Source organism: Sinohyriopsis cumingii, chromosome 13, assembly GCF_028554795.1.
Source record: "Sinohyriopsis cumingii isolate HCF-2022 chromosome 13, ASM2855479v2, whole genome shotgun sequence".
Taxonomy (NCBI): domain Eukaryota; kingdom Metazoa; phylum Mollusca; class Bivalvia; order Unionida; family Unionidae; genus Sinohyriopsis; species Sinohyriopsis cumingii.
This window is the reverse complement of record NC_142973.1, coordinates 15,501,969-15,519,466: the sequence shown is the minus strand read 5'-3', so window position 1 is coordinate 15,519,466 and position 17,498 is coordinate 15,501,969.

Here is a 17,498-nt window from a genome sequence, read left to right as displayed (position 1 = left end):
AAGATACAGTTAGTCAGCAGAGGCATGGTGTAAAAAATTTAAAGGATACTATTAGATGGTCCAAAGTGCTAGGTAGAAGATACAGTTCAGCCAGCAGAAGCATGGTGTAAAAATTTAAAAGATACTATTAGATGGTCCAAAGTGCTAGGTAGGAGATACAGTTCAGTCAGCAGAGGCATGGTGTAAAAATTTAAAGGATACTATTAGATGGTACAAAGTACTAGGTAGGAGATACAGTTCAGTCAGCAGAAGCATGGTGTAAAAATTTAAAGGATACTATTAGATGGTCCAAAGTGCTAGGTAGAAGATACAGTTAGTCAGCAGAAGCATGGTGTAAAAAATTTAAAGGATACTATTAGATGGTCCAAAGTCCTAGGTAGGAGATACAGTTCAGTCAGCAGAGGCATGGTGTACAAATTTAAAGGATACTATTAGATGGTACAAAGTGCTAGGTAGGAGATACAGCTCAGTCAGCAGAGGCATGGTGTAAAAATTTAAAGGATACTATTAGATGGTACAAAGTGCTAGGTAGGAGATACAGTTCAGTCAGCAGAAGCATGGTGTAAAAAGTTTAAAGGATACTATTAGATGGTACAAAGTGCTAGATAGGAGATACAACTAATACTGTAAAAGTATTCAGAATAGTTAACTAGCTCAGCAGATGTAGAATTATAAATGTTGTTAAAAATACAATAAAGTACAAGGGAAAATAATTTACTTTATGGACTTTCATAAAAGAATAATTTTACAGAAGTTTTGATAAAAGAGGATGGAAGATTATTGAACTGATAGCGAAATGTAAATTGGCAGAGAAATTTTTTGTATATCTTAAATTTACAGTTATTAATAAATCAGGATACACAATTAATTGCAACAGTGTATCATTACCAATAAAAAAATACCTTTTCCCTTAATATTTCCTCTTTATTCCTTGTCAATTTCTCCTATTCAATTAAATACTTTTTAAATTCTTTGTTGTACAGTATATTGTACAGTTGATACAGGCTGCTATAGAAGTTATGCACTTTAGCATCTAAAATGCAAATCATGTAGGAACTTTTAATTGATCAAAATATGTCTGCATCCATAAAACCATTGCTCTTGTGTAGAAATAAATGACACCATTCTATGTTTCATCACCTGAAAATAACAAAATATTTTTCTACAGACATTTATCTACAGACATTTATCTACAACATTTAGTGGTTCTAGTTCCATAATTACAATGTCGTGTGTGTAAATGTAATTCCTGATTAATCACTCAAAACTATTCTCACTGGAGCACAAGGCTTGACATCAGAAATAATGCTTTTCCAATTAGCCCCATTCTGATATTGTAAACATTTTCCAGATCAAATGATGATGGTTCTCCAAATCCCTGATGCATTTTAATGTTCTTCTGGTCAAACTGTCAATCAGTTTTCTTTTCAAAAACATATTTCATGTTTTGACAAGGCAAAATGTGAAAGTTTTTACAAATTTTATAAAATTGCTTTAAAATTCTATCAGTGTTTATTGGAATAAAAGATTGATCATCACATAACAGTATTTTTATATTCAGACAAAGATTCTTGCATTTGAATGTAGATACTAAACCAACAAATTGATTTTACTGACTCTGGTATACCTTGATAACTACTTTCCAGCAAGATATTCTCCATTCTGATATTTCCAACCTACATTGCTGAGTTTAATTGACTTTGCCAGAATTTCATATCACACTGTTACATGCCTTTCCACTGAATCATGTCTGTGGAATTTAAAGAATAAGAATCAAAAACTGGTATGCATGTATATGAACAATGACATCTCTTTGTGTAGTATATCGTAATTTTTAAAAAATTCAATTGTTGACTGGGGCATATAACTTAACTATGGTACTAGAATAAGGTGCAATGGTAAACAGGTTTTTTATGTTAATTCCATTTATGTGATACAGTTATTTAAGTGAATTGTACAGAGTTGGTAAAATTGTAAGAGTTTTTGTTACATTTGGTTAATTCTATTTTTACAGCCATTTATAGAAATTTGTAAAACCCCGGCTTACGACTGGGTGAATGGCCATGCTAAATCATTTTTAGTTCAACAGCTGTTGATAAACAATACAAAAATGCTGCCACCAGTTTTGCACCCAGTTGCAGGTCTGAATGGCTTCAGAGGCAGGTTCCCTTATGACCTTGTCAGCTGTCTGTGACCTCTAACATCATATCAACAATGGTATTAAGGCCATACCCTCAAACTGCTTACATGTTTTGATGAATTCCAGTCCAGCACGCTGACAAGTGGCCTACACATCAGACACCAGATATTACTACAGCTATTTATAGATACATCGTTGAGCAACCATTCCTATAAATCTAAATCGTGTTTCTGGTATAGTTCAATTTGTCTATATTGTACTGTTACAATAAATAGATGTAATCCAGGGATGTATCTGATACAAATTAAGAAGCAAAAGCAACTAATGAGAACTTGACGATTCTACCTGTATCACCAGAAAACTTTTGACCTATTTCATGTATTTCTACCATTTATGTAACGGTGTCTTTTGTATTTAACATGTGAATTTTGACTATTTGAATTACTGAATTAATATGTTGGGTCTGATTGACCCCAAATGTCAGTACAATCTCAGAACAATAAGTTTAATTCATTTCATTTTAAAGAAATAACATTCATCATTATAACTAACCTGGAAGTTAAAGAAATGTTGGTATATCCATCTGCTGTTTTGATATTGAATTGATGTTCACGTTTGGCTTGGATGAATGGATTAAAATGTGACTCTACAGATCATGCTTGTCAATGTAATCTCTGCAATATTTTAAATAACTTTTTATTTTGATATTTGATCATGGTGGTCTATGCTTTTTTTTCAGCAGTGTTGAAAATGGTTATATATGATTTTAGGGTTTTATATTTGGAAACTTTGGAAACAGTGGTCTTGGTTTTTTTCAAAACTTGTTAGATGGCTATGGTTGATATATGATCAGTCTTTTTTCATTGTTTTTTAAAATGATAAATGTTTGATGTTGACATGTTAGTGGCAATGAATTAGAGTAGAATGGCAATGAATTATAAAGAATGGTTATGAATTAGAGTAGAATGGCAATGACTTAGAATAGAATGGCAATGAATTAAAGTAGAATGGTTATGAATGAGAGTAGAATGGTTATGAATTAGAGTAGAATGCTTATGAATTAGAGTAGAATGGCAATGAATTAGAAAGAATGCTTATGAATAAGAGTAGAATGGCAATGAATAAGAGTAGAATGGCAATGAATCAGAGTAGAATGGTTATTAATTAGAGTAGAATGGCAATGAATTAGAGTAGAATGGTTATGAGTTAGTATAGAATGGCAATGAATTTGAGTAGAATGGTTACAAATTAGAGTAGAATGGTTTATGAATTAGAGTAGAATGGCAATTAATTAGAATGAATATGAGAGTAGAATACTTATGAATTAGAGTAGAATGGCAATGAATTAGAGTAGAATGGCAATGAATTAGAGTAGAATGGTTATGAATTAGTGTAGAATGGCAATGAATTAGAGTAGTATGGTTATGAATTAGTGTAGAATGGCAATGAATTAGTGTAGAATGGTTTATAAATTAGAGTAGAATGGCAATTAATTAGAAAGAATGAATATGAGAGTAGAATGTTTATGAATTAGAGTAGAATGGCAATGAATTAGAGCAGAATGGCAATGAATTAGAGTAGAATGCTAATGAATTAGAGTAGAATGCTTATGAATTAGACTAGAATACTAATGAATTCAAGTAGAATGGCAATGAATTAGAGTAGTATGGTTATGAATTAGAGTAGAATGTCAGTCAATTAGAAAGACTGTTTACAAATAAGAGTAGAATGGCAATGACTTAGAATGGTTATGAATTAGAGTAGAATGGCTATTAATTTTAAAAAATGGTTATGAATTTGAGTAGAATGGCAATGAATTAGAGTAGAAAGGTTGTGAATTAGTGAAGAATGGCAATGAATTGGAAAGAATGGTTATATTTTAGAGTAGAATGACAATGAATTGGAAAGAATGTTTATGAATTAGAGTAGAATGGCAATGAATTAGAGTAGAATGGTTATGAACTAGAGAAGAATGGCAATGAATTAGAAAGAATGGTTATGAATAAGAGTAGAATGGCAATGAATTAGAATGGAAAGGTTGTGAATTAGAGAAGAATGGCAATGAATTGGAAAGAATGGTTATGAATTAGAGAAGAATGGCAATGAATTAGAGTAGAAAGGTTTTGAATTAGAGTAGAATGACAATGAAATTAGAAAGAATGGTTATGAATTAGAGAAGAATGACAATGAATTAGAAAGAATGGTTATGAATTAGAGAAGAATGACAATGAATTAGAAAGAATGGTTATACATTAGAGTAGAATGACAATGAATTAGACAGAATGGTTATACATTAGAGTAGAATGACAATGAATTAGAAAGAATGGTTATGAATTAGAGAAGAATGGCAATGAATTAGAGTAGAAAGGTTTTGAATTAGAGTAGAATGACAATGAAATTAAAAAGAATGGTTATGAATTAGAGAAGAATGACAATGAATTAGAAAGAATGGTTATGAATTAGAGAAGAATGACAATGAATTAGAAAGAATGGTTATACATTAGAGTAGAATGACAATGAATTAGAAAGAATGGTTATACATTAGAGTAGAATGACAATGAATTAGAAAGAATGGTTATGAATTAGAGTAGAATGGCAATGAATTAGAGTAGAATGGTTATACATTAGAGAAGAATGACAATGAATTAGAAAGAATGGTTATACATTAGAGTAGAATGACAATGAATTAGAAAGTATGGTTATGAATTAGAGTAGAATGGCAATGAATTGGAAAGAATGGTTATAAATTAGAGTAGAATGACAACGAATTGGAAAGAATGGCTATGAATTAGAGTAGAATGGCAATGAATTAGAATGGAAAGGTTGTGAATTAGAGAAGAATGGCAATGAATTGGAAAGAATGGTTATGAATTAGAGAAGAATGGCAATGAATTAGAGTAGAAAGGTTTTGAATTAGAGTAGAATGACAATGAAATTAGAAAGAATGGTTATGAATTAAAGAAGAATGACAATGAATTAGAAAGAATGGTTATGAATTAGAGAAGAATGACAATGAATTAGAAAGAATGGTTATACATTAGAGTAGAATGACAATGAATTAGAAAGAATGGTTATATATTAGAGTAGAATGACAATGAATTAGAAAGAATGGTTATGAATTAGAGAAGAATGGCAATGAATTAGAGTAGAAAGGTTTTGAATTAGAGTAGAATGACAATGAAATTAGAAAGAATGGTTATGAATTAGAGAAGAATGACAATGAATTAGAAAGAATGGTTATGAATTAGAGAAGAATGACAATGAATTAGAAAGAATGGTTATACATTAGAGTAGAATGACAATGAATTAGAAAGAATGGTTATACATTAGAGTAGAATGACAATGAATTAGAAAGAATGGTTATGAATTAGAGTAGAATGGCAATGAATTAGAGTAGAATGGTTATACATTAGAGAAGAATGACAATGAATTAGAAAGAATGATTATACATTAGAGTAGAATGACAATGAATTAGAAAGAATGGTTATGAATTAGAGTAGAATGGCAATGAATTAGAGTAGAATGGTTATACATTAGAGAAGAATGACAATGAATTAGAAAGAATGGTTATACATTAGAGTAGAATGCTTATACATGTACTTTAGAGCAGAATGGCAAAACTTAGAAAAGAAAACATGCACCATGAAAAGCGAGTCGCCAAGTATCTATACTACAGTATGTGGCAAACCAGTAAGGGATAATCAAGGCAATTAATAATTGTATCAAACCCAGCGATTTTGCAAATCTAAGTGAAAATATTGCATATTTCCCCATTTACAACCTGTCTACCTCGTATTCTAGTGTACACAGAAATCTCAGGTAAAATTCACCTGTAAAATGCCAAGTGTTGTTATCTCACCTCATCGACAGGTCAAGGACACGTTAGAATTCCGGGTTGCGCACAGTTAATTTGATTTTATTGTGTATGTTGTGTGACTTATCTTCCATTCTCCATTTCTAACGCAAACAATGTATGTGCGTTCTCTCTCTCTCTTTCTCTCTCTCTCTCTCTCTACATTTTTACGCATTGATATCAGGTAGTAGTGCCATAGCTAAGTAGAAACCATAAAATGTTAGTTTCATGATAAAGAGAGAGCTCAAATCAACCAAAACATAGTGAAATTAATAATGTTTCCTGTATTCCCTACGACTACTTCGTGTGACTGTCTAGCTAGGAAAATCGCCCCATAAGAACATTAAAAACATACAACCCCTGACCACCCACTATCACCTCTTTTCAAAAGCAATTCAAAACAGCTGAATGAGATGTTAAATCGCATCTGTACGCGGTGTTAAGTAATGTCGCAGTTGTTAGCGCACAAAATCCAGAATTATATTGTCTTCCTTGTATTATTTCAGTTACTTTCTTGCCAAGCTATATTCTTTTCCAATAATGATTACCCAGTTATCCTTTGAAAGCACGCACACACACAGTCACACACATACGCATACACGAGAACGAGAGATAAAAAACACACACACACACACACACACAAACAAATAACACGCCACTGAAATGGCTGGGAGGTATGGGTGGGTAGCAACTTACATGATATATCCTCTTACCTGTCAAGCAGCAACTCCATTCTGAAACTCAAATGGGTCTAAGAACTAGCTCAACTAGCTGATAAATATATGTTAGGCATAAAGGAACACTTCTTTCGATTTTTGTTCAAATTCATTGTGTTTAATGGTGCTTACATTTCGCGGTCTCAATCATTTTCTAGTGGCCGGTGTCCAATGGCCAAATGAACTTGCGATTCCCTGTCAATAGACTTGCATCTGTATTACTGTGACACTACCCATTTCTTTAATATGTCTAAATAATATCATGTACCATACAACTTTGTCCCTTGAAATCATTTGAACATCGGTTAAAGAATGTATATGCATTCAAATACTTACCTTCAGTATCGAGTTAAAATTTCCATTGCCCTTTGTTGTTGTTGTTGTTTTGTTTCTTGTTTTAGTTGGGATGGGGGGTGGGGTGCTTTTTTGTATATTTTCATTGTTTCGCAGTTTAATCAGTTTTATTCAGATCAGTCAATATTTTTATATATAAAAAAATAAAGTACACTTATTTTAAATGAACCGGTACAAACTAAATACCTGGCAGTCTTGTACGTTTGAGGAACGCAAGTCCTAGCTACCATAATTTAACGCGAGATAATATTTCGTGTCTTGATCGTGGCCTCAAAATAATATCTCGTAGTCGCAAAATAATTTTCTTTTTCCCCACCACATTGTATCTCGTAACCATAATGTAATGTTCCACAGTATTGTACCGAAGTCCTGTCATTGTTTCCTTATATACCCCTGTCAAACATAAACACAAAACCCTCCAGAATATTAGGTATAAAGTATTGCCTGTTTCTGGCAAGTATTGAAACTTAATTCTATTTGTAGGAGTATACCAGCACATACGAAACCGGATTACTCCTCTGCTATCTGCACAGAGAAACAAGGCAATAGACAGTGCCGGATTACCAAATAGGCAGCATAAGCGCCAGCCTATGGGCCCCACGCCTTTAAGGGGCCCCGCGACAACGGATCAAATTAATAGTGATTTGATCTTGGAGGAAAATTTCAGTCAAGCTTTCTTAAATTGTTTCCAAAAGATTTTTTTAAAAAATGAATGAAAGAAACGAAAACTTCAGGTTAAAGACTCCTTAGAGAAAATACTGTATTAAAGTAGGGGCGAGGGGGGCCCCAAGATTTCGACTGCCTAAGGGTTAAATCCGGCACTGGCAATATATATGAATTTGATTGCCAAATATAACATGCAAAGTAAATAATACATTATACGTACCAACTAAACTTTGAAAACTTAAAACCTTTACCGTAAAAGGCGGGACATTTGTATAATGTTGAGCTGGTCGACATAATGTAACTACCGAGTTGCACAAGATCTGACATTGTGACACTCAATCTGAAAATTGCAGCTTTTACGAGTCTGAACGAAAGTGGTTATGCCGGTGTCATTTGAATTTATTATTTCTAAAATCTGCTTATAATCACTGGCTTGTAAATTGCTTGTACTCGAAAGACTAGTCCGAGTTTCCTCTGACCCTTGTAGTCCACACCCCAACATAAATGTCCAAATATAAAAAGGTGGTGACAAGAGTCAGAGGAAACTCGGATTGTCCAAAGAACATTGCTGATTTTCTTCCGAATGTAAGCTATGTCAATCGGTTTTTAGGATACGTTTGGAGGTGGTGAAATGGAGTCAGATTACAGCTTGTAAATTTTATTTGTTAGGCAAAACTTGTTAGAAACGTTAGTAACATATTCAAATCAAATTTACATCAGCACCAGCCTAAACATGCATGGTGTCTGAAAATGATACTTACAGAACAGATTCTATCACATAATCTTCAAAATGGGAGAATTGATTCTGTAACACACTGTTCGTCTCTCGCTGTCCTAATCGTTTACCAATCGCATTTCTTATCTTGCCAGCTTTGTAAATGTAATTCCTGCTTAATCACTCAAAACTATTCTCACGAGAGAACTGGAGCACGAGGCTTGTCGCCTGAAGTAATGCTTTTCCAATAGGTTCCAAATTTGATTTTATAAACAAATCACTAGACGCGCCGATAAGAAACAAAGGACACACATCTTAAGCACGAGATTGTGTGTATGCTTGTGAATTCTACAAGAATTTATTTCATTCGTGAAGTTATCTACGGTGAATTAAATAATTAAAATTAACAACCGGATGAATTAAATAATTAAAATTAACAACCAGATGAATTAAGACACGGATATTAGTGCCATAGAAAAGGTACAGCCTGCAGATTTCTGGACAGATACACTATCCAGCCATTTATCAGAGCAAATTTCTAATGGAATTTAGAATCATGTTGCTCTATTGTTCCCGTACGGACCTTAAACATGTAGATCGGCTAAAATATATGGTTCTAGGATAGTTCGAAAAATAATGCATATTCCATACATCCTTCATGGAGAGAATAAAAACAATTTGGAAAATACAATTATAACGACAAATTCATACAAAATCTCACGAACGTATGCGTCATCATTTATGTTTACCCAATGTTTAAAACAACGTAAGCTGGGGTATTCTTTCTGATATGCAACAAACATTCAACCCAGATCATGAAAAAATTTCAAAATATACTATGTGCTTTATTCATAAATAATCTGCATTGAAGTATAAAGCGACATAACTTCCATGCAATGGTATGATACATAAATCACATGAAGACATTACATTTCATTATTCAGTAGATGACCTTCATTATTCAGTAGATGACCTTCATTATTCAGTAGATGACCTTTCTTCTATAAAACGCCCGTAAACCGGTTAATATAACTCATTTCTAACAAAAAAGAAAAAGTTCTTTGTGCCAGGATATAGAGTGTAGCTTCTCCATCCAGACAGAAAACTGGTTTACAATTTAAAGATAGAGATAATCTATCAATTAGAAATTGCATTTGATTGATATCATAAATTAATCCTTTACAACAGATTTTAGCAATTACACTAGGCAAAGTGGAATGAAATTAATATGGTGATGTATTCACATGACTGAATTTTAATAAGCTGAACGCTAACAAAGGCAATAAACCCTTAATGCCATTTGTGAAATACAAGATTCATTATTTTTTTTTAATTGACATGAGAAATTGTGATACATGCATGTAATACATTACATGTTAGAACTGCATTTCAGCAATTTTTCAAAGTAAAATACGAAGCACATTGACATAACAAATTGCCACAAAAAATACCAATATCACGCAGGGATGCCTTGAAAACATTTGAAATTAATGTTAACAGAAAATCATTGTTTTCTCAAAAACCCACCCCCCACTTGAATAAGTTATTCTGGATGGAGCCATCCTCCTTAACAAAAATTCTTCACAAACCTAAAACCTTTCTGAAACAGTTTTGCAAAACAGACTTTCAGCATCCATTTTAATAGAAGACTCAAAAGATTTTTTTGTTTGTAAACAATATTTTAGTTGTGACCATTTGGAATGATCTAGTTAGTTCGACTGAGTTAATAAGACTTCTCAGTATTTTATACTGAAAATTGTTGTAGATATTTCCATTTCAACTCATGAAACAACATTTTTCTAAGCCATATTAGTTTCAACCCATGTACAAAATACAATATGTTAACCATATTTAATCCACCTGCATTATAATCCTTCACCGCAATATTTCTTTTCGATTTTTCTTTAGAGACATGGCATACTGTTAGGTACATTTAATTTATGTTGTGTGTTTGACCTTTTTCCGTGACTCAGGGTGGAGTATTTAATTTATGTTGTGTGTTTGACCTTTGTCTGTGACTCAGGGTGGAGTATTTAATTTATGTTGTGTGTTTGACCTTTGTCCGTGACTCAGGGTGGAGTATTTAATTTATGTTGTGTGTTTGACCTTTGTCTGTGACTCAGGGTGGAGTATTTAATTTATGTTGTGTGTTTGACCTTTGTCCGTGACTCAGGGTGGAGTATTGATCCACTTGACTTTTTTTCATTTTTTTAAAAATATAAAACAAAATGTTAGGGGCCATCCATTTAGTTAGTACGCAAAATCTGGCAAAGCTTGACCCCCTTCCCCTCCCTGTATACATGCGTACTTTTTTACACACACACACAGACACACACCACCTGCATACACATGCTTGACGTCCCTACCCCCAATTATAAAGAACGGCCTATATTTAATCCACGCAGAAACGATCAAGGATTAAGAATGTTAACGTGCTTAATAAAACAGATAGTCCACCTACGTTGAATGTCTGGCTGCATAAAAAGCTGCATAACTTTAAAAAGTTTGTCTAGTGTCCGCTAAATTTCAAACGCCGACCGAACCCAGTCGAACAGGTTACGTATTAGACAAACTATTATCAAGGTTCCCCCCACCCCCGTTTCCTATGCGTATGTACATTATCAGTAGATCCACACCATACTCAAGCGTATGCATTTGGGTTTAACCCCCTCCCCCTCCATGCGTACGTACTAAATAGACGGCCCCTTACTTGAATTAAAGTTCTGATCATGCTTACAAAATAGTTAAATACTTCTATTTGAATGCTGCACATCCTGATCATTTTATTGTGTCTAAAGTCAAGTCAAATTAGTACATGTAGGATGAGGTAAACAATTATTCGTTCCTGTTTTCAGGTTCAAAAACATAATGAATTTTAGAGATAGCTAAACTTTGTTATCATTGTTATCTTTCCAAATGGATTTCAAAACCTATTAGTCCACTCAATAAGCAGGATGTCAATTTCCATACATTTTGACCGATAATGAAGAACTGTCTTATTTTTTCCTTCCCTGTTAGTTGATAACTTTGCACCTTATAAAGTAAACTCGGTACAACTCCAGATAGGTTTATATTATGTACAATATTTCTTGTTACTATCCGTTTTACTTGCAATCCAAACTATGTTCAATATTTAAATAAAAACAGGCAATTTGTAAAATTTAATGATGAGTATGCAAAATATTTGCAAAATTTTGTAATTGTATATTTATAAAAGTCATTCAAGATTGTTTATAAAGTAGGTCATTAATAAAAGAATGTTTAAGTATATTTATCATTCAAAATAAAAAATCAAGACTATGTAGATAACGTGGATTTAACAAAAAGTGTTGTTCATTCCATACCGAATATGCAAATAGGATATGCCCGACTGCAAAGAGGACTCTGCTTAGAAATAAAAACCTTCCATGTTTTTAGTTTAAGTTTAAAGCAGATACTGTTCAATGGCATGATTCATGTTCATTGTTCAAAAGAATATCAAAAAAACATGTAAACAAATTTTTATATAACCCAAGTTGGTGTGTGTGTGTGTGTGTGATTTGGATTTTTAACGTAGCTTTAACAGTTGTTCAGTCATATCGCTACATTGTCTGCAGTATGTAGCACCCAGTCACATTATTCTGACACCAGACCGACCAGTACTAACACTAGCCTCTTTATGCTGAGCGCCAAGCGAAGCAGCTGTTAGTACCATTTTTGTAAGTCTTTGGTATGACTTTGCCGGGGATCGAACCCACGACCTCCCGCATTAAAGGCGGACGCTCTAACCACTAGGCCACCGGATGTGTCCCAAATTGTTGTATTACAGAGACTAGGCAAATGGGAATTTTTAAGGATTCGTAAGGACAAAATAGTCGGTTTATATAATATAAACTGTGTCAAAGAATCAAAACACACACATTCAGAATCTGTGTAAAGTAGCACATATATGTATCGACTTGTAAAGGATACTTTATCATAACAAACGAACATATATGCATTAAACATAATGATTTCGTGATAACACACACATGTACATTATCTTATTGAGTTAACAGAGAATAATAATATAAATAATAATAATCATAATATATTGATTTATAAAACATTACAAATATACTGGTCAACCGAAGTATCGTTACACCTGCAATTTAACGAAGTAAAAGCTTTACCGACTTAGCGATTAATAGTTTGTGTTTGGCGTAGTTGATGGTCTGCACGTTTTCTTTTTGTTTGATGTGTTGTTTTTTTTTTTTGGCTTTGTTTGTTTTTTTCTTCCCTAGATGATGCCTTAGTCAGCACAGACTATCTTCCATCAGTAAAGGTTACAAATGTTGGTTTTAGGTCTTCCACTGTCATTTAAAAAATTGATCATACGTTTATCTCTTTGTATTTGAGCAAAGTTTGTCCATTGGTCAATACTGAGTAGATGTGTCGTGTAATTAAAAGTTATCATCAACTCTTATCTCCCGACATATCTCTGCTTGCACTCCCGAAATAATATCTTACAGTGTTCGTATATTTTTGTCAATTCCGACACTATCCAGTCCATGGCCGACTTCAGAACACCAGTATTACTATCAGAGTTGATGTTTGTCCAGTATGTTGGTATATTTTGCCTTTCTTGGCAGGCTCCATCATGTGTTCGGATAGAAAAGGTAATAGTTTCTTATGGTCCGGCATGCGAGTCTTTAACATCCGTACAATCCCTCAATCTATTGTTTAATCAGCTTCATGTATTACACAAAAATATATCGTTTCGAATCAATATTAGTCCTTTTGTACACGGGGAAATCCTATCTGCGATAAAAAAATAGTCGCATTAGAATTAACATAAAGGGTCCATTTTGTACACTGGGAAATCACTTTTTTGAATTGATTTCTTTACTCAAGTTCATTATTACATTTTTTAATGTTCTTTTAAGGGCCCTTTTATACATGGGAAAATCATCTTTACAGACTAGAAGACCTTTCTCCGACAAAAAGTCTTTCACATATTATTATTAAGGGTCTCTTTTGAATACGACATGTACTTTTGCAGCAACAATTCATGTTAGGGTTTAACACAAAAGATCCTTTATGGACACAGGGAATCCCTTTTTTGAAGAATGAAATATTTATATTCAAACATTTAGATCTATATAGACAAATAAAACATAATTAAACTCATATTTAGTCTAAAAAACAAATCAATCGATAATAGAGAGAAAAAATATATTTAATTAAGAAATTTGTACTCTTATTCATGTTGTAAATAAAATCTCTTTTTCAGTCATTCGCTTGAAGATTAAAGGTCATTGCTGTACACGGGGAAATCGTTAAGGTTAAAGGTCATTGCTGTACACGGGGATATCATTTTTGTAACAAAAATTCCACTTTGTTTGTTATAAAGGAGTCTTTTTCGCATTGATTTCATACCACTTTGGAGGAATCGACTTGTCTCCTCTCGAGGCATCTTATTTTCGAGCTATTGAAATTGTACCATTATAATAAATGGAAATGACAAAAATTATACAACTTATTCTACTGAAAAATCATCAAACCAAATGGAAAGAAGGAATACCCGACTCAAACGTTGTAGAGATTGCTCATGTACGACGCAACTAATTGGGGACGATCGAAAGAGTATTTCTAGTTCTGGAAGAGTCTGACGATGACATATTTATGTCACACACACACACACACACACACACACACACACACACACGACTTCTTAAAAGAAAAATGCAAACAAAATATGAATGGGAAAATGCAGGTTAAATAAAAACAGAATAAAACGAAAACAGAAGAAAACACCATGATCATGTTAATCAAAGATATTACTGTCAATCAAAGGAAGAAAACGAAGAACAAATATGGCAAGTCTGTGATCATACTGTTTTAAGTTAGTGTTTAGATAACCCAATCATATTCTTTTGTTTTATGGATTTAGTGAGAGCAGGAAAATAATTTTTGACATTTTAAATAAATATGACTTGAATATATACTGAAATATTGTCAGTTAAACAAATCAATGACAAGGGCTTAGATACTTGATTTATCAGTTTTAAAGAATGTGAGGGAAGGAAGAAATAATGGTGTTCAAAGTTGAAAATGATTATGACGTATTAATGAGCCAATTTTAAAATCACAACAAACTAGAGATAATTTAAGAATATTTATACTTGTACAAACTTTAGAGTGATAAAAGTGAAGAAAAAATCATTAAAAAATACGAAAATTTCGTTCTGTAAAATACAGCTAGATTTAAAAAAAAACGAATGCGGAAAATTTTAACACAGAACAATGCCAATCAAACAGAAGTGAAATGGATAATGCAAATCAACTTTTCTTTGCATTTTGCATATCGCATTTGAGCAAGATATGAAGTAAAGTATGAAATACATATTCAATAGGGTTAACTATTCAACATTACATTAAGGCAGGAATCATTTCTTCAGAGGAAGCCCATAAATACCCAAACAGTTTTAAAATTTTCAATAAAAGTAAAGACAAGTGTTTTATTTATGCAATCAGAATCCAATTTGTGTACTGCTAGACAGATCACATGTACACACCATCCAAGTAAAACATAGACATGTATAAAAGATGGTTCAGTACCAGCACAATGAAAGTAAAGAAAATAAGAAAATTTGTAAATGAGCTATATAGTACAGCTGAAGGAGAATTTGATACATCAATAAATGTTGTAATATTGCCACGAAAGAAAATAAAGAAAAACTTCTCATAAAGACGACCTTAAACCTATTAAAGTAACTGAAAAGGAAAGCAGTCATCTTGGGCAGAAGCTGATCATAATTGATTCAAGTGATCCTGATAAGTGTCTGTGTGATTTGGATTTTTAACGTAGCTTTAATAAATCTTCAGTCACATCGCTAAGATATCTGCGGTATGGCAGTTTATAGTGATGTCTAGCACTGGGGCATCATGTCGCAGACATATAGCATGATGTCTCACCCAGTCACATTATCCTGACACCAGGCCGACCAGTCCTAATACAAGCGAGGCAGCTGTTAGTACCATTTTAGTAAGTCTTTGGTATGACTCGGCCTGGGTCCGAACCCACGACCTCCCACTTCCGAGGTGTACGCTATAACCACTAGGCCACCGGAGTGGTCGATCCTGATAAGTGCAAAGATGGAAGTTACCATTATGTTGAAATACAAGATCTATCAGAATTGATGTCATTAGCAATAAACAGATATAAAATACAAAAAATACATGCAAAAAATCTGTTCAATAAGCCAGAGAAGGTATGAGCTCACAGAAGTCTGTTACGCTGTGGACAACTGTTACGTATATTTGATTTAATTTATATTTGATTTAATTTGTGTTTGATTTGATTTTATTGTTTGTGGGTCTTGGAATCTTTTTATTTTCTTTACATGTCAATGTAATGTAATTTTGTTTACAAGGAATTTGATATTTTGCAGAAAATTCAGCTTGACCTGAATCTTTCCGTAAATACCTAATAATAGAAACACTTGTTTCTTTTTTTTACTTAGTTCCTGGCCTTGATTGAGAGTCAAGTAAACAACTTTTATTCTCGAAGTAAAATGACTGATTCTTATCAAGGACATACAGGGGCTACGTGATTTTTATATGTAAACATGATCACGTGATTCTCTATTTCGCAATTAGGCATTTTTAAAAATGCGAAATAGTATTAATAGTGATGTTGAGAGAGAGAGAGAGAGAGAGAGAGAGAGAGAGAGAGAGAGGGAGAGAGAGAGATCAGAGTTCGGGGCTTCTAAACACTTTATGTCAAGTTTTTTTCTTCTTCTGTTGTGACTAGTTTTGAGTTTTTGAGTTATATATTAATTTTTCTTCAGATTATTTGGAATCTAAAGGATTATTTCGTTTCTATGGAAATATTGTATTCATACAGAATTCTTGAACAAGGACGTTTCTTAGAAATTTTATTTGGATTTCCAAAACCGGAGGATTAATTATTGTGTTTCTACAAGGAACTGTAGACTTCAACACAGTACAAGTTACAGCATACGTCATCGCCTTCCATCTTTGGTTCTTCGTCGGGTCTTAAAATTGAAATCATTAGAACATTTCATTATTAGGACTTCTAAAATTTTATTCGTGGATTATTCTTGGATTATTTTTGGATTTGATTCTTGAAACCGTAAGTTATTATTATTTTTCATTTTTACAATATTTTTTCCACATAAATAAATTATTTATTATATTTTTCAAAGCTTGTTGTTTTCACTCTTTCTTGCGTTGCTGTTTATTCGAGCCTAAACACGTAACACAACTCAATAGATATAATATATAAAGAGGAATGAGTTGTCAAATTCCGAATATATTATCATTAAATAATTCTTCAGTATGTTTTTAATTTGATTTTCGAAGTTGATTATCTGCACACCAGATTGTAGTAGTCATCAAACAGATTATATTAGTCAACCAGGATAATAGAAGCTAGGTATGATAAATAATTAAAAAAAATAGGAAAGTTACAATTGCTAATAATAAGGACAAAATATTTAAGGAAGCTATCCAAAGCTAATAGTTTCGGACTCCGAGAAAAGAGCACCCAAAACAAGATAGTAATATGTTTGTTGACCCACAAAGCATCTAAATCTTCTTTGCGTAAATGATGTTGAACGTTCAAGATGTCAACTGAGAAAATAATGAAGATGACACCATACATGACCAGTGTGTACGGGGTGTCCCACATGCATTCCAGTGTTCTGGTTCACCCTAATGTGAGGATGACATTTTCATCTTTGGTTGGGGTATTTTCCTTCCAGAAAGGTACCAGCATATGCATTAGTAACATGTACTACTAGTGATATTAAAAATCAGCCCTACACAATGTACTGGGGTGGGTGGATGTAGCACGTTTTGCTGCACCATGAAATATCTGTCCACAGCGTCTAAGTCTAAAGGCACGGATTTTACATTTGAACTTCCATTTTAATAGACTCTTGGAGGTGCCATTTTTAGGGATGAAAAAAGACTACGGATGACTGTGTAAAATATAAAAAAAATAATCAACTGTTTAATTGGAGCAGCAGTGACACTATTTTTAAGATGGCTGCCACGGGAGCCATGTTG